Source organism: Suncus etruscus, chromosome 8 (genome assembly GCF_024139225.1).
Source record: "Suncus etruscus isolate mSunEtr1 chromosome 8, mSunEtr1.pri.cur, whole genome shotgun sequence".
NCBI lineage: Eukaryota > Metazoa > Chordata > Mammalia > Eulipotyphla > Soricidae > Suncus > Suncus etruscus.
In genome coordinates this window covers 43,331,576-43,350,938 of record NC_064855.1, presented here as the reverse complement: position 1 = coordinate 43,350,938, position 19,363 = coordinate 43,331,576, and the positions used below count along the sequence as shown (strand labels likewise).

Genomic DNA, 19,363 nt, shown 5'->3' with positions numbered 1-19,363 from the left:
AAATATTTGATAAAATCCACCTAACAATCTGACCCTTCGCAAAAAAGTATTTTCACCTCGAATTCACTTTCTTTAGCAGTTTAGAACTACTCCAGGTTAGCCAGTCTTTTTTTTTTTTTTTTTTTTTTTTGTATTTTTGGGTCACACCCGGCAGTGCTCAGGGGTTACTCCTGGCTCTACACTCAGATATCGCTCCTGGCAGGCTCGGGGGAACATATGGGATGCTGGGATTCAAACCACTGCCCTTCTGCATACAAGGCAAATGCTTTGTCTCCATGCTATCTTTCTGGCCCCAGGTTAGCTAATAAACTTGGAAAGGTTGTATCTTTCAAAAATTTGTTTCATCTAACCAAATCTACTGCTATAAAATAATTCATGATGGGCAGGAAAGACAGTACTGCAGGTATGGTATCTGCCTTGTATGCAGTACACCTAATTCCCTACCTGGCATTACATATGATCTCCCAAACCTTGTCAGTATCTTTGAGTATAATGAACTAGGAATGATCCCCAGTACAATCACAGGTATTGCCCCAAACTCAAAATAATAATAATCGTGATGAGCATCTGTTTCTTTAGTATCCTTATAATATCTGTGGGATCTAATTATGTCCTAGTTTATTCCTGACACCATTTTGTCTTGGGCTGAAGTGGTAGCATAGTGGTGGAATGTTTGCCTTGCATGTAGCCGACCCAGGACAGATGTAGGTTAGATCCACAGCATCCCATATGGTTCCCGAGCCAGGAACAATTTCGGAGCACAGAGCCAGGAGTAAATCTTGAGCGCCAGAGGGTATGGCCCAAAATGAACAACAACAAAAAAAATTGTCTTTAGGAGCCAGGACAATAGCACAGAGGATTGGACAGTTGCCTTGCACATGGCCAACCCAGGTTCGATCCCTGGTGTTCCATATGGTTCCCAGAACCAGCCAGGAGTAATTTCTAAGGCAGTGCCACTGGTGTGTGGCCCCAAAACAAAATTATCTTTAAAACCTTTGCTATCCATTAGATTAATTAGATGTTCATGCATGTAATGGGTTTCAAAGATTTTAAATTTCCTTAATTTTACTCTATTGATTTCCTCTATATTGAATTCAATCATGATCTTAATTACTCGCCCTGTGCTTTCTTTGGGTTTACAATGTTCTTTTTCTAATTTCCTCAGGAAAAAAGCTAAGATCACACTGATTTGGTAAGTTTCTAAATACAAGCAGTAAAATAAGTTCCCATGTGATTACTGTTAATGACACCCCTCCAAGTTTTTTTCCCTCCCCCACACCCTTTCAAGTTTTAATAATCTTCTCTGAGCAATACTTTGAGCAATAATATAAAAAATGTGACTGTTCAGTAAGAAACATTTATGTAGTTAGTTGCTTCCAATGTGCTTCATTTCTTTGTCTAAATCCAAAATTCTAAAGACATTCCCTTTTACCTGTAGTATTTTTTTATTATCTACTTAAATATATATCTGCTAGTGATTCTTTCAATTCTTACATGTCCAAAAAAATACTTTGTTGGTCATCATATGTCCCCCAAAGACTGTCTAATATACCAGAATGTTTTCAAAACCATAAACTTAACGGTTGCCTTTACAGTTACACAATATGCTTCCAAACCAATACAACATACACACCTTATTCAAATTTCACCAAGCTTCACATAAACCTATGCATGATAGCATTTAAGGTAGATATTCAAAAATAGAAAACTATTTACATTTTTCCTCTATTTTAGAGTTTTTGATCTGCAGTCTTTCTAGCTTGCAGAGGTTTTGTATGCTATGCTTTATTTTTTTAATACTGCTATAAAGATAGCAACAAAGGGCCAGAGACAACACAATTAGAGAACTGATTCCCACAACTAGTTGGTAGTAAGGCTAAAAAAGAAGGGAGCACTTGGGTACTTGGGAAGGGTGGTGTGCACACTGGTGACTTGTGTAGTGCTGGAATTATGTGTAAACAAAACCATTGTTGTAAACCAGGGCCAGAGAGAGCAGAGAATAGGGCTCTTGCCTAGCTTTATAGCCATTTATATACATTTCCAAAAATACTCATTAGTTCTAGTATAAAGCCTGTCAGAAATAGATACTATAATCATTGCAAGTAATTCCTTAATATATGTCAGAAGTATGTCTTTTGACCTAGCACCTCTACATCTAGGATTTAAAGTCTCACAAATAGGAATTAAGATTAAGCTGAGGGGCTGAAGTGGTGGCACAAGAGCTAGGGCATTTGCCTTGCACACGCTAACCTAGGATGGACCACGGCTTGATCCCCTGGCATCCTATATGGTCCCCCAAGCCAGAGCAATTTCTGAGTGCATAGCCAGGAGTAACCTCTGAGTGTCACAGAATGTGGCCCAAAAACCAAAAAATAAAAAAATAAAAAATAGATTAAGCTGAATACATAATTTTTACTGATGACTCTGGGAGTAGAAAATAACTAAGATAACTATTAATATTCAGAACATGTAACCATTAAGAAACTCATGGACTGACATTTTTTAATATGGGAAGATACCTACAATCTACCATAAGCTAAAAAATAAAATTTATTTGGGCCAGAGAGATAGCACAGTGGTAGGGTGTTTGCCTTGCACACCACCAATCCAGGATGAATCTGGGTTCAGTTCCCATCTGGTCCTCAGAGCCTTTCAGGAGTGATTTCTGAGCACAGAGTAAGGAGAACCCATCAGCACCCTTCGTGCGGCCCAAAATAAATAAATAAATAAAAATAAAATAAAAATTAACCTTATAAAAGGCAGTTTCTGAAATACCAGTTATATTAAACTGTTAATTCTACCTAAAATAAAGTGTGTGTATGTCTGTATGCAACCATGTATGCACACACAAAAGTTATAGGACTCTGACAATGCTTAATAAAATGTTCATAGCAAATGTAATCCCCACATAGTGAAGGAACTAAAAACATTTTTGCTTCTCCACTGCATTTCAATTTTTAAATACTATAGGTAGTATTTGTCAAACTTTTTGTTTTTTGTTTTTTTGGGGGTCACACCTAGTCCTGGCTCTGCACTCAGAAATCGCTCCTGGCAGGCTCAGGAGACCATATGGGAATGGAACCAGGGTCTGTCCTGTGTTGGCTGCTTGCAAGGCAAAAGCCCCACTGCTGTTCTATTGTTCTAGCCCCATTTTTCATACTTTTAAGAAGGGTCTGTTAATATAATTGAGAAGCTATTGGGGAGGGGACAATACTACAGCAGGGTATTTGACTTGAGTGCAGTTGACCCGATTTCAATCCCCAGTATCTTATTTGTTCCCCTGAGTCAATGCCAGGAGTGATTCTTGAGTGCAGAGCCAGGAATAATTCCTGAGCACCACTGGGTGTAGCCCAACCCCCACCCAAGATACTTATAACATTCCACTTGTTTGTTTGTTTGTTTTTTTAAGAAATATTCTATAACAAATTCCAAAGTAAGGGAATTGAAACATGAGTCTACGGAACAAAAGTTGCCATAGTATCTAAGAATAAAGATTTATCTTTGGAATATTTTTAAATTATATTTCATACTTTTTTTTGTTTGTTAGTTTTTTGGGCCACACCTGGCATTGCTCAGGGGTTACTCCTGGCTGTCTGCTCAGAAATAGCTCCTGGCAGGCACAGGGGACCATATGGGACACCGGGATTTGAACCAACCACCTTTGGTCCTGGATCGGCTGCTTGCAAGGCAAACGCCGCCACTGTGCTCTCTCTCCGGGCCCGAGAATTTCTTTTCTTATATACCGAAAATGAGGGGAGGTGCACCGTTCCCGGAGGTACTGCAATACCAGGTCGATGCGTGGAGCAGATGGAGCAAGCTCCTCTTCCGACTCCCAGCTCTAAAAATCCATTTAATATATTGACCTCGGATAGAGGACGTATCAGATATTAAACTGGTAAGAACAGATACTACACTTGATCTTAGCCAAAAGGCCGAGAAGTGATGTATATTTCATACTTGATAAAAAATACTAATTAAAAATATACAGATCACCTTCTGCCTTGCACTTATTTACAAGACAAAGTTCTTTGTTTGTTTTGGTTTTGGGGTCACACCTGGGAGCATTAGGGTTACTCCTGGTTCTGCACTCAGAAATCGTTCCTGGCAGGCTCAGGGGACCATATGGGATGCCGGGAACCAAACCCAGGTTCATCATGAGTTGGCTGCGTACAAGGCAAATGCCCTACTGCTGAGCTATTGCTCAGGCCCAACAAAGTCCTTTTAAAGTAACCACTACTGGTTATGAAGGTATAACACCTAATTCAACTGCAGTATCTTTGTCATGTTAAGTCAATTACTATCTCCATGAATTGGAAAATATATAACCACTCACCATAAAAAATAGAAAAAAAAGTGTTTAAGTAAATAAGTAGATCAAGAAAGTGTGATTATCACAGTATTCCAGAGAGACAAGAATTACTTCAAAAAGCTCTAACTATGGTCTATATCTATGCATATCTTCTATCAACAGCAATGCAAGAAGCAAAACCTATTTGTCCCACTATGTTATTTAGAGGCCATTTCTCTAACAGGACCGTCCTTATTTAATCACAAAAGTCAACATCTTCAAATATTATTTTAAATGATTAAGTTTTTTTATGTTTTCCATGTTTTATTATGAAAGAGCACCATAGGGGCCCGGAGAGATAGCACAACGGTGTTTGCCTTGCAAGCAGCCGATCCAGGACCAAAGGTGGTTGGTTCGAATCCCGGTGTCCCATATGGTCCCCTGTGCCTTCCAGGAGCTATTTCTGAGCAGACAGCCAGGAGTAACCCCTGAGCACTGCCGGGTGTGACCCAAAAACAAAAACAAAAACAAAAAAAGAAAGAGCACCATAGAAACTTTTAAATTATACAAAACTTTCTATTTCCAGACTTCATTTAGGCTTAATACTCATCTCAGCAGATAGTAATTCACATTTATTCCTTCAAGTAAATGAATAACCAATACATAAAAAATACTATGCTTGGGAGGCTGGAGTGGTGGAGCAAGTGGTAGGACATTTGCCTTGCACACACTAACCTAGGATGGACCGTGGTTCGATATCCGGCATCCCAAGTCAGGAGAGATTTCTGAGTGCATAGCCAGGAGTAATCCCTTGAGTGTCACTGTGTATGGCCCAAAAAGCAAAAACAAAAAAAAACTAACAAAAAAAACCTATGCTGGGGCCTTCTTAAGAGTACAGTGCTTGCCTTGCTCACAGCTGACCTGGATTCAATCACTGGTATCCCATATGGTCCCCTATGCACCTTCATGAGTGATTCCTGAATGCAGAACCAGGAGTAACCCCTGAGAACAGCTTGTGTGAACAAAAAAAAAAAAAAAAAGCAAGCAAAAAAACAAATAATGGTGTGCTAAAAATAGTAAAGGAATATCTGAAAAATAAAACCTATTCTAAAGTAATCGTTTCCAAACTTACTAGGCCTACCTCTCCCTTTCCAAAAATAAAATCATAATCCCACAGCTGTACCCAAGTCCATGATCAAAACCCTAAATCATTACAGCATCTCACACCCAAGAGGGAAGAGGTGGTACCACCCACCCTGGTAAACACTGTTTTAGAAGTTTATTGGCATTTTACAAATATAGAGTATACCCAGAACCCAATTCCACATTCCTAAGAGTAAATAAATATCTGCACATTAAAAAAAATCTATAATGGGGCAGGAGCGATAGCACAGTGGTAGGGAGTTTGCCTTGCACGCGGCTGACCAGCATGGACCTGGTTTCAATCCCCAGCATCCTATATGGTCCCCAAAGCCAGGAGTGATTTCTGAGCACAGAGTCAGGAGTAATCCCTGAGCATCACTGGGTGTGGCCCAAACCCTCCCAAATAATACTAATAATAAAAAAAATAAAATAAAAAATCTATAATGTGCCACACAATCTATATGTTACCAATGTATATAACTCAAGTTAAATGTGAATGTGAGAAAAGAAAGCAAATGATAAACGCTTTCTAGTTTAGTCAAAAGATCATGTTTCTGAATTAATCCTTAAAAATAAATTTCCTGAATTAAGAGAAAGAGAAAGGAACAAAGTACAAATATTCAGGTTCCAAGGTAGAAGTAAAGTAACTTACTTCCTCAATGCACTACAAATATTGCAATAGGCTTTCAGCTACAATTAGGGACAAAATCAAGAGGTACTCCAGAAACCGTTTCAACAGATTCGAGTTTTAGTCTGATGACAAAGATAAGAAACGTGATCTGATGAGACACATAATTTGAAAAAGATCAGAAACATCAGATTAGTTCTAAGGCAATAATCAGTTACAAGTTACAATAACCAAAAAATAAAGGTGGTTCTAATAAAAGTATAATTATATCATAGATGAACACAATTGCACTATTAATTTTTGTGTAATTTTTGTGGCTGAAAGATACAGCAAGTAAGGAAAAGTCCACAAAATGGAAAATTGGTGATTATCAATAACCAAGACAAATAAATAGCATACCATGTCTGTCAAGGACAGGCTTGAAGGAGAGAGATACAGTATTTATATTATATGTTAAACTTCAAAGTCATATGCTTACACAGAAGCTAATATAATATAGAATAAGTGCAGTGGACTGGGAAAATTTAAACATATCTATGCAAGAATTAAGTGTGTATAAGGAGTACCTATAAAAAGTGAAGCATGTGAGATCTCCAAGCACTGTATGGGAGAAAGAAAAGAAAATCAGGGCAGAACTGGGAAATTTTTCTTTTGACAGAGTAAGAACAAGAGATTCCCATAAGATGTGCCTGAGAGAGTACAATGGTGGGTTCAAATATTTGTCATTCTTATCCCCTGTACTGCATATGGTCCAGTAGCACCACCAAGAGTTACTAAATCCTGAACACCACTGAGTGTGGTCCAAGCACCAAAAGACTGGGGTTGGAGAGAGTGTGTGGGGAAAGACTCAGACCTAACTATAGACAAATCACAACTGTAAATCTTGGTAGTTAGGAGACCTCATCAGAGTCTACACAGAGGAATGAAAGTAAAAGGAAAAACAGTAAATTAAAGGGATGAATGGAAATATCTCAAATTTTTACCCCCAGTTTCTGAAACATACAAATCAGAGAACTTTACCTTCATTCTGCATTCCTCAATTCTAGGGTTCAAGAGCTTCTAGAAGCTTTACATGTCATATATATGTAGAGGGAAAACATCAATATTGAGAAAAGAGTCTAAAATTATCTAAAAGATTTTCTAAATTCGTCTAGAATGTCTAAAACTCTAAAATTGAAATGTAACAATGTTGATGAATTGCTAGAGGAAATAAAAATGAATTCCATAACAATAAAGAAATAAATGTCTAAGAAATGAGGAAAAACAGTTAAAAAAGAGAATAAAATGTTCACAGGTAGAAAGCTAATCCAGGAAGCATTGCCAACTATCTCTTCTTCTCTCCCTTTTTCCCCCCCTCCCCCCCCAATGCATTATTTACTCAAAAGGAAGAGAAGAGTGTGAGGAAACTGTTACAAGATTTAGAATAACAGTTCCAAGGCAGGGTTTTATAAAACTCAAGATTAGAGTGCATGTTCTAAACATACAGGGAGGGTCCAGGGTTCAATCCCTAGCACAAAAAGGAAAATAGTAAGAAGAATAGAGAAAAGAAGGGATAAGTAGCCTGGAAGAAAGGCTCAGAAATCAATATATACAGAGAAAGGCCGTTTAAGCTGTGCCATAATAGTTCTAAAGCTTTTCAATCTAATTATTAACCCATAATACAGAAATTCAAAACCCTAATACAGAGGTTGAATGAAACATCACCCTTAAAAATTCCAATCTCAGGCTGGAGTGATAGTATAGGGTAGGACATTTGCCTTGTACATGGCTACCCAGGTTCAATTACCAGCATCCCATATGGTCACCCAAGCACCATCAGTAGTGAGTACAGAGCCAGGAGTGAGTATCACAAAAGAAAAATCCAATCTGTTGCATGTAAAGCCCAAGTAATCCCATTTATGAGGAGAGAAATTACTGAAAAATAACACTAAAACTTATCTGGTAATTAATGATTTGAGGAGATCTAATGAATTTCCAAAATCTAAGAGACATATATCTTTTAGAATCCATAGAATTTGTGGATAGACATCAATGTAAGCATGCTAAAACACTTATTAAAAGAAATAACTTAATTAAACAAAAATGTAAAAAAAATTCAAAGAAATGCTGCAAAGTACAAGACCCCAAAAGTCTAAACTGATCCATTTACATTACTTTTATTCATGTTATTAAGTCATTATTAACTAATAACTGTTTCTAAATGTCTGAGTCAACATGTATGTCATTGACTCGGTAAATCTTATTTTTCTTTCTTTTAAATTACTTTATTTTAACGCCATAGATACATAATTGTTGGGTTTTCTTTTTTCAGATACACATAAAAGTTAATGATTGAGTTTTAGTCAAACAATGTGATGTGTAATATTCTAAGAACTTTAGAAATCCATACACAGTTGTTACCATCTTTCAATAATGGGAAAACATTTTGATCCTTTAAGACCAAAATTTTAAAAGGCTCTTTCAAGCCTATATTCTTCTCTTTTGCACTATGTTTCTTTCTTCTTTCTCTTCTCACCTATAAGTAAATTTCTTTCAATAAAAACTACTTTGCTTCACTAAATCAAAAAACAAGACAAAAAAACCTGACTTTCACAGCCATTTATTGAAAACATTAGAGAAGAGAGAGCTGGGGGAATAGTTCAAAAGGCAGAAAGAAGGTGAAAGGCAGACTTGGCATGAAGACCTAGTGCAAGTTACATTGCAAAGAAGACCCCAGGGCACCTCCAAGAGCAATCTCCAAACAACCTGCCAAAACTAGTTCCTGAGCAAAGCCAAATATGGCCCCCGAATTAGAAAGTAATGAGTATACATAGTAATTATATAAAAAAAAGATGTGAGCCCCTAAAGTATATCTATTCTCTGTTCCGTTCTTTATGTGCCTTGCTGCCACACACATCTGACATAACTGAGACAGCACCCTTAAATAAATACAAACGACTATCTTAGAAATGGCTAACTAAAACTGGAGAAATGAACATCTACTATCCATTATGTAAAATTTAAATTCTCACAATTCTGTAAGGCAGGTAATGAAATATATTTTTAGAAAACTGCTATAACTACTTCCAGAAGCCAGTAGCCACACCCCAACCCATAGCTATCATCATGTAAGCAGCAACCCAGCTTCACCATCTTGGAAAAGATGCAAACCAAGATGCTAAGACTCATGGGCACACCAGTCTTCAGGTTGAAAGCTCTAGCTAGGGCATCTTCTGAAGGAGTAGAAAGAGGCCCCAGTATGCACCCATACTCCACTGCAGCTGCCATGAAAACTTTGCCTAACTTCATTCACTGCTTCAAGAGTAACCTTCTGCAGTGATTCCAAGCCAGTGCGGGGGAAAAAATCACTTTTTTGATGAGTTTTTAGCTTTTTTAGGTACACCAGTTTTCAGGCTGAGAATTCTGGGACCTTCTTGGAGTGTGGAGGTGAACTCCCCATAACCCTTGGTAGTCCCGGCATTTACACCCACATTCCACACAATGCCCAACTTTACAGGTTTTATGACTAATATCTAAAGAGATGCAGCAAGCCAAGCTAGGCTGCTGAAACTCATCAGCCTAGTTCTACAGATCCTAGTGTCCTAAAGTAACACTTCCAAATTCTACAATATTGACACCGCAGTAGGAGCTTACCAAATTAGATAGGAAAAAAGCATAAAAGTCAACCAAGTTCAATAAACAAAATGAATTAATACAGAAGGCTCAACTAGGCAACAGTCAGTTTTGTAAACCCTGAGACAATTAGGTTAATGACCGCATTGTGAGATAAGACAATTTTCATAAATTTGCTTTTAGTAAAGTATATTTTGATCATTTCTTTAGCTACTTAGTAACAAGCAATATAAAATAAATTATTTGTGTTTGCTAGAGGGCACACTTGAGGGGTAGCAAAGTGAGGACAAAGGTGAGGCCACATTGATGGAAGGATTGGTGCTAGACAGTGAATACTGAAAATAGCTGTATTATGAATAATTTTGTAAACTACAATGCTCAGATAGTTAAAATAATTAATCAAAATGCTATGACTATAGAAGAAATGATAAATATTAAATTCACATAGAAACTGTGTCAGATAGAGATGAATAATCATCCTAGACCTAGACAGAGACTGAAATGTAAGATGAAAGTAAATTTGCACTTAGGTAAAATTAAGGACTGCTGATGCAAAGTTTCATATCATAAGACATGCCTCTACCTCCTCCTTCCCTCACCCCAAACCCCACTTGTCTAAATGAAACTATCTTACTTCACTAAAAAAAAAAAAGCTGTGGTAACAAGTGGTGATTAAAATTCTCAGAAACCTTTTTTGTTTCTTTGAATATATGAAGACCTTATCACCACAAATATATATATATAAACTATAAAAAACAATAACATTAAAAAAAGCAAAATAGGAAAAGATGAAAATATAAAAGGAAAAAGGGAAAAAATGAAAACATAAACTGTACAAAACAAAACAAAATAATTGTTCAACACCAAGTATAATGTAGATTAGGGGAAAAAAACTGGGAGAAAAGAGGCCAAGGCACTCCAGTGATAGGCAGCCAGCCTGTGCAGTCTTGCACACAGTTTAGTGCTGGCGTTTGATGACATGGTGCTGCTGAGCTTCAGAAGTTAAGGGGGACACCAGGGCTATACTGTGTTCTCAGCACAAAGAGACATTACAGTGGGTCACACTCAAAGCCTTATTCCAACACATGCTCTCTTGTCTTTTGAACTCCTCCCTAGGAGGAGGCAGATAACCTCCCAATTTTATAATTTACCGTATCTGCCGGCGTATAAGACGACTGGGCATATGAGACGACCCCCTAATTTTGCAGTTAAAACATAGGTTTAGGCCTATATTCACTGTATCAGATAGAACGTTCCTGTGCTGCATGTGTTCCTGTGCTCATGTACCACAGTGAGCCAATCACAACAAACAAAGGTTCAAAGGTTATACTGTAATAGACTTCCTCTCTGACTCTGGCCAATCTGAGCAGGCTTTTTTTTTTTAATGTTTTTAAATCTTTATTAGTTATCTTTTTTTTATTAATTTTTTTATTTTTAATTATGAGAACAAAGATGCAAAGAAAGAGGACAAGGTAAAGTTACAGTGGAACGACAATCACCCATAAACAGAATTCTCAGTAGTCCCATTGCTGATATCTTAACTTTGAACTTTCAGCCAAAGAACATTAAGAAAAATAAAACAGAACCCATGTACAATTACTTTGTCCCTCAAGTCCCCAGATTGTAGTACATAATATTTTTCTTTTTTATATTTTCTAATACAAATATTAATTAAAAACAACAGATATTACATAAATATTTCTAAAGATATAATATAAAAAAGAAACCAAAAGCCTGTTTAGAGAAAAAATTTTACACTATTTTTATATTATATAATTAAAATTAAGATTCAAGAGTCAACTTTCTTCAGGATTACTTTGGTTATTCAGAAAATTTTGTTTTTCCATACAAATTTTAGCAATATTTTATTCTATGTCCTTGTAAAATACTACTATAATTCTGATAGGGATTACATGGAGTCAATATATATAATTTTTTGAGTAAAATGATAATTTTAACCATGTTGACTATTTTTGTTTTTGAGAATATAGTTTTCCTATGTATTGTAATAGCTGGTTATAGTTTTTAATGTTTAAGTATTTTATCATATTTACTGTTATTTTTAGGTGCATGATTATGATGCAGTTGTAAGTGATTTCCCCCTTAATCTTTTCTCTCCTGGTTTGTTGTTTTCATACTAAAGTGGATTTTAATAACAGCACACAAAGCAAGCTAAAGCCATAAAACTTATGTAACTCCTTAAACATTGAAGGCAACGTACTTTTTTACATTTCCATGCACATGCATTAGTTTAAGTTAACCTCAAAAGTTTAAGTGGGTTGTTTTTCTTAAGGATTAGAGTCAAAGGAGCACAGTAAAAACGGTGTTAGAGTGGCAATTATTGTTTGCATAGGCCCACCAAAATATGAGGGACATGGAAAGGAAAAGCCTTGGCCTAAATACAAGGAGACCCTACCCCTGAAGTTTCCTGGCATAAGACCAACTCTAGGCTCCAGGCAAACTAGTTTGTTCAATTCAGGTCATTGTCTGTAGTGCCAATACACTTTTATTTTTCAGTCTCTGTTGTTGGTATCATGTTTCTGTATTAAAGATCCTGGAATCTGCATATCCTATATTGCAGTCAGGATGGTGCAGAGCATCCTCTCGTTTCACCTCACAATTAAAGGGCAATGCAGAGAACCCTGTCCTGTAAGCAGGTTGTTGTTGTTGTCAAGTCTTCTTAGTGTTAAGGGAAGTCTCTTTTGAGCAAGTCGATGTCAGAGCCGTGGTAGGGTCTTCCCTAGTAGAGGATTGCTTCCAGGTGTTGTTATAAAAAACCTTGGATGTTTCATAGATAGCTTCCCTGGTTCAGAGGTGAATGGAGGATGCCCAATCTTCTGAGGCCTGTGCCAGGTCATTCAGAGTGTAAGGCCCCATTGCACTATGAGATTTGTGTGTTCCAATCTCTATTAGATAAGAACTTATTTGTATGTATAGTATTTTCCCATTTTAATGTGCCTATACAAACTAGGAACAATGCCACATGGCGTTATCAGCGCATATGGGAGCCATAAGAACAAGTCCAACAATCCCCATGACATGGTTCAATCATAAGCATTAAACTGAGGGACTCTTCCACCAAAATTCCTTATTGAACAGCTCACAAAGAGAAGACAAGATAAAAAGTGGCTAGAATCGGTCACGGTAAAAGAATATTTAGAAAGAGCTGGGGCCGGGCGGTGGCGCTAAAGGTAAGGTGCCTGCCTTACCTGCGCTAGCCTAGGACGGACCGCAGTTCGATCCCCCGGCATCCCATATGGTCCCCCAAGCCAGGAGCGACTTCTGAGCGCATAGCCAGGAGTAACCCCTGAGCGTCACTGGGTGTGGCCCAAAAACCAAAAAAAAAAAAAAAAAAAAAAAAAGAAAGAGTTAAAGCTGTTAAAGAAAATACACATAAAATATTCAAAAGACATGTGTCCATTTTATGTCTTTTGAAATAGTTGGGGTTTGTTAAATCCAATGCACAGCTTTGAACTGTGATTAGATCTGTGTAGTACTGAAGTTAAAAAGGGTAAATGTGAGGTACTGATGGTTGGGGGTGAGAGAGTTAAGGAGTAATAATGAGCTTTGTAGGGGTGTGCAAAGGGCAGAATCTGTTGGTGTAGGAGGTCGATCTTGGTGCCTAACAAATTGAAGAACTGAGGATAAAGAGGGTTAATTAAGGGGAAGATAACGAATCCGGATTGGAAAATGAGGGAGTAGAAGGGGCTCTGGTGTGGAGGAGGGGAAATATATCAGAGGGGTTATAAACATTGTATAGATGAATTGTTTATGGATTAGGCTTGGCAGTCAGAGAGGACCACTGTATAGGAATTCACGTCTACATATACACTGATTTTAGAGACCTATTTGAATATTATCCTCCAAATCTAGGAAATTCCTTTTTTTTTCTAAAAACAGTCGAGAATTAAGAATATTTTTGGGTGTTGTTAAAAAAGTATATATATGTCGCGCAGGCGCATTTATGCCCGCGCTTTTGAAAATGAATAATAGTAAGAAGAGAACTCCTGAATAGGGTCCAGTCTGGCGTGGGGGGAATCTCAGTCCCCTGGACTAAGTGGTCAGTCCAGGGGGCCTATGGCTAGCTGTCTTGCCCAGAGCCCCCAACATACCAGCTGAAGAAAAACAGAAGAACTGGCATGTGGAGTCTTCTGGGTGCAGCCCCTCTGAGCAGGCTTTTTACAGTGTAGATTTGGGTCCAGAACACTGTCTAATTTGCATGCATAAAAAGCCTGCTTGGATTGCCTGAGTTAGAGAGGCAGTCCGAGCAGCCTTGCAGTGATTGGTGCAGGATCAAGTTGGAAAATTCGTTTTGTGGCAATATTCAGACAATTTTCATTTAGTGGCATATTGAAACATTTTTCGGGATATACTCAGCGTATAAGACGACCCCGGATTTTCGGTTGACTTTTTTTTGTTTCCAAAGTCATCTTATATGTCGGAAAATATGGTAAATTGTCTGAACAAGTTTTTACCAAAAAACATAGCTTCTGAGCTAAATTCTTCAAAGAACAAAGAGAAATTTTTTTCCAAACTCAATTAAACATGGTACAGAAATATAATGACACGAGAAACTGACACTGCATTACATGCTGTATGAAACTGAAATATGCCAAATGGTCAAAATATAGTACATGTAGAAAAAGACAGTGATAGACAGGCAGAAGAAAACCTGGAAGGATTATTAAAAGAAAAATATTCAGAAAGTGAGCTACAGTTTAAAAACTATGTCAAAAGTGAGGAAAATACTAGAGATTTTTTAGAATCAAGAATTAGGAAATAATATAGAAATGATATAGTGGGTACAACACTTGCTTTGCCCAACTAAGGTTTAGTTCCTGGTACTATATATAGTCCTAAGCCCCACCAGGGGTAAGTTTTGAGCACTACTAGGTGTGGTTCACCTCCCACCAAAGAAAAAATAAGGGCAAAAAAACAAAAAACAAAAAACAAGTACTAGAGGTAAATGACAACAAATTAAATAATCTCAGGATTTAAAATCAAATAGGTATGAGGTAAAATCTCAACAAGATGACTTACAATAAGTTCTTAAATTGTAATCTCTGCATTTATGATATGAGAGTATGTCAGGTCTTAGTATGATAACACAAGTTAATTATACAAGTATCATTTTTATAATAAAAGAATGTGAATTAGAGACTAGAAATGATACAAAGATACAGAGCCAAAGTGAGTGGGAAGAAGATGATGATAACAACTTAGAAAGTATAATATTCAAAAATAGTTGGGTTTGTGCCGGAGCAATAGACAGCAGGTAGGGTCTTTGACTTGCATGTACAGGCTCACCCTGGACAAACCCAGTCGAATCCTTGGCAACCCATATGGTCTCCTGAGTCTGCCAGGAGCCATTTCTGAGCACAGAGCCAGGAGTCACCCCTGAAAGCAGCCAGGCATGACCCAAAAACCAACCTCCCTCCCCACAAAAAAGAATAGGCAAAAGAAAAACAGACAAGTTTTAGGTATGTTAATTTATGAGATATAAACCTAAATCAGAAGACACAAATAAATTGCATCTTGGAAAGAACTGGGTGTTGCCCAAAATCAAACCAAAAAAGAAAAAAACATCTATAGGGTATCCAAAGTGTGATTTCATGTCATGACATTTTTTGGTAGAAAAGAAAACAGAGTAGTTTGTACTGAAAGGTTGGAAATTACAAAGCCCTTGAAAGATCTATCACTCAAGAGAATAAAAGCAATTATAAAAGCAATTATGCAGGAAAAAAATCTTTAGAGAAAGTTTGTGCTGTTGTTGTAAAGTTTTGTCATTTGGCTGTTAAAGCATTTGAGTTTTGGTGGTAAACTTCTGAAAATGTTTGATCAAGATGAAAAAATAAGAGTGACTGGTGTGATATAGTACAGAGTATAAGATTCTTGCCTGTATGTGGTCAACCTAAATTCAATCCCTAACATCTTATATCATCCTCTTAGTACAGCTAGGAGTAATTCCTGAGTGCAGAGCCAAAAATAACATTTGAGCATTGCCTTGTAATTAAAAACAAACAAACAAATAAACAAACAAATAAATAGAGCAGACCAGAGAAATAGTACAGGGATTAAATTGGTTGCCTTGCATGACACCAATTCAGTTTTGAAGCTCAGCAGCACATGGGCCCCTCCCTACCAAACATCAACAGGTATGGCCCTGGAGGCCCCCAAACTACTAGGATGGCCCAAGTAATCCCCCTGAGACCACAGGCACTGAGCAGCATCTAGAGCACTAGCCCACAGACTGGTTTGGCAATAAATTTGGTAAGGAAGCTCCTAAGACTCCTAAACATGGTGTGAGGAATCTCCCTGCCCTGAAACCAAAAATATTATATTAAAGAAATAAATGTAAAAATAAGTTTGAAATTCCAAAGAGAAATGTAATAAAGTAGCACTGTGACAAAAAAAATGATAGATTATGAGAAAAAGAGAAGATCTTACTATAAAAATGTCACTCTATAGGAACTCTGATGAGAATTATGAGAGGCTAAATCCCTAAAATTATATTGTAAACTTAATAAGTTAATGAAAAAATTTTTTTCTCTATAAAATCCAAAATAACGTAAAATCAAATTATAACTCTAGAATGACTAGAATACTATACCACACAGAAAAGAGATTCTGAAGTCTGACAAGCATTGCATTTAAGTCTCTGCTCTTCTACAGTCTTCTGTTTAATCTTAACAATACTTAACTTTTTCTAAGTTATTTCTTCATTTAACATTATCAATAAGCTATTAAAAGACCAAAAGACAAAATATACTAGGATGGAACAATAGTACAGTACAAAGGACATTTGCACACAGTCAACTCAAATACAATCCCCATTATAGGAGTGATCTCTAAGCAGACCCAGGAATAAGCTATGTGTACCGTTAGATATAGCTCCAAAAAAAGAAACAAAAAAGGGGCAATGTATGCATGTATGTATGTAAAATGTAAAGAGCTCAGCACAGTGCCTTATACAAGAAAATTATTTAAGAAACATAGCTAAGTACTCGCTTAGGCAGCACATATGCTAAAATTGGAACGATACAGAGAAGATTAGTATGGCCCCTGCACAAGGATGACATGCAAATTTGTGAAGCGTTCCATATATTTTTCTCTGTTAAAAAAAAAAAAACCATTGGTGGTGGGAATGTTTCACTGGTGAAGGGGGGTTTTCTTTACATGACTGAAACCTAATCACAATCATATTTGTAATCAAGATAAAAAAATGCAAAAGAAAAAAGTTAAAATAAAGAAACATAGCTATAATAACTCAAAGATAAATATTTCTAATATATACTCTAAAGAAAAAAGCAGGAAAGATGAATATAATCTGGCTATATATTTAAAAGTTTTTATGTAAGAAACAGAATATTAAAAATAAGTATCATACAAAACAAAAATAAAATTGGCATAGATCTGATTAACGTTCTTTTCTCACACAAAAAAAAGATTGAAATGTCAATTGAGAAAAGTATTGACATGCTCTTACTTTGTATAAACAATACAAGGAACCCAATTCAGCAATGCAGATAGTAACAGAGACCAAGTAGATATTTTCAGTATCTCGGCATGTGACTTAAGTGTGAGATATTGCCCCTCCATTATTAAACCTAGCTAACATGGCATTCCTCAACTTCTTGAACTATTTATCTACTACACCATAACAGTATTTGGAGCATTTAGATAACATTAAATTCAATCTTACACATATATGAATGCAAATCTACCTTTTATTAAAAATAAAACATACGAGTAGTATCTCTCATAATCTCATAATAATGGAATATTTTCTTTTTGGTGGAGGTGGGGGAATAGTTGGCCACATCTGGTGGTGCTCAGGGTTTACTCCTGGCACTTCGATTAAAGATTACTCCTAAGGAGACTCATGGGATCTTGAGCACAGGGGATTGAACCAGGGTTGAATGCGTGCAAATAAGCAGCCTATCCACTGTATTATATTTTTTTATCCTGTAACCAAATCATTAGTAAATTCTGCTAAGAGGTACTTCAAAACTGCTACTGGAACAAGGGGAACAATTTTAGGGAGGATAAGAGTTTATGTCTCTGTAACTTATTACTATTTTACCCCAATCTAAAAGCAGTTCCAATTCTACTTATATCTGTTCTTATATGGTTGGGGTTCAATTTCTTTTTAGAATTTCTTTTTTAAAGCTGAAAATCATTCTAAGAATCCACATAAAATCTCTCTCCAGATGGCATCAAAAAGAAAAACCATAGTCAACTCTATTACTATTTAAAACCCTCATATCCAAAACTCTCCACTGAAAACTGAAATAAGGTATATGATTAGATAGAGACACTCCAACCTCATTCTGAGCTTTTCCTTCTCCTTAGAAAAACACTATTTTGGGCCAGAGAGATAGCACAGGGGTAGTGCATTTGCCTTGCACAAAGCAGACCTGGGATGAACCTGGATCCAATTCCCGATATCCCAGCCTGCCAGGAGCAATTTCTGAGCACAGAGCCAGGAGAAACCCCTGAGTGTCACTGGGTGTGGCCCCAAAAAAACAAAAAATTAAAGAAAAAAAGAAAAACTTTATTTTGCCTCAAATTTTCAAATGGGACAAATGACTTGCTATGCAATATTTATGAAATAATCTCTTTATCCTTTATCCCAAGGCACCATTAATATTTATGAAATATTTACTTTGAACAAATAAAAATATTGTAAAATCCCTACATAAAGTAAGGTTGGAAGCAGAAATAAAGCCAAGTTGCCATAGCTTTCTGTTTGCAGTTTGTACATATGGTACTACTGGTTAACTTAGTCAATATACCAAGTTGAAAAATTTAAGGAATATTCAATTTGTATTTAAACTGAAATTTTAATCAGTAAAACTATAGGTATTATACAACTTTAAATGAGAATTATAAGTCAAATAAAAATTGACTATAAATTATTTTGAGGGGCCGGCATGGTGGCGCTAGAGGTTAAGGTGTCTGCCTTGCTAGCGCTAGTCTAGAACGGACCCCGGTTTGATCCCCCAGCGTCCCATATGGTCCCCCAAGCCAGGAGCGACTTCTGGGTGCATAGCCAGGAGTAACTCAAGTGTCACCGGGTGTGGCTCAAAAACAAAAACAAAAACAAAATTATTTTGAACCTACTTCAGAATCATACAAATGGTGACGTTTGAGTTATAATAATCTATTTCATTATCCAGTACTGACAAGGCAGTAAAAATACTAAGTGTCACTGTAATGTATGTAACAACATATTATGGAAGCTGATTTTTAGATATGTAACTAATAACTGTTTTACATGCTATTTATATTTTCTAGTAAAAATGTACAAAAAAGCACATATGGGAAATTCTAAATATTGCTTTCTGGAATAAATGTTATAATGACTTTTGTCTATAGTTTCTTGAGTAATTTTAAGTAGTAGATATAAATGAACTTAACTGTCAATAAAACCCAAAAAAGAAAAGGGAAATGGCTCAACAAACTGAGTACATGCTTTGCCATGAAACCACTAAATTCAATATCCATCACTGAATAGTCCCCCAAAACCACCAGGAGTAATCCCCACACGCAAGTAATCCCTTTCATACGACTGGGGATAGCCTAAGAATGATGAAGAAAAAAATTAGTTTAATGAAAGAGCAAGGAAATATGCTGAGAAAGCTTTTTTAAAAAGCCCCCAAGAAAAAGCATTTGGTTGTTAAATGGGCCAC

The 19,363-nt window shown here is 36.6% G+C and overlaps 1 protein-coding gene and 2 non-coding genes across 3 annotated transcripts in view; 1 reads left to right on the top strand and 2 right to left on the bottom strand.

The window, feature by feature from the left end:
* Positions 1-19,363, bottom strand: part of PAN3 (poly(A) specific ribonuclease subunit PAN3) — a 151,362-nt gene that overhangs the window by 89,608 nt on the left and 42,391 nt on the right. The gene's annotated exons all lie outside the window — the stretch shown is intronic.
* Positions 3,754-3,944, bottom strand: LOC126016800 (U2 spliceosomal RNA). The gene has a single exon (XR_007498514.1). It is a non-coding gene; the product is annotated as a U2 spliceosomal RNA (small nuclear RNA).
* LOC126016958 (U6 spliceosomal RNA) lies at positions 16,672-16,778 on the top strand. The gene has a single exon (XR_007498639.1). It is a non-coding gene; the product is annotated as a U6 spliceosomal RNA (small nuclear RNA).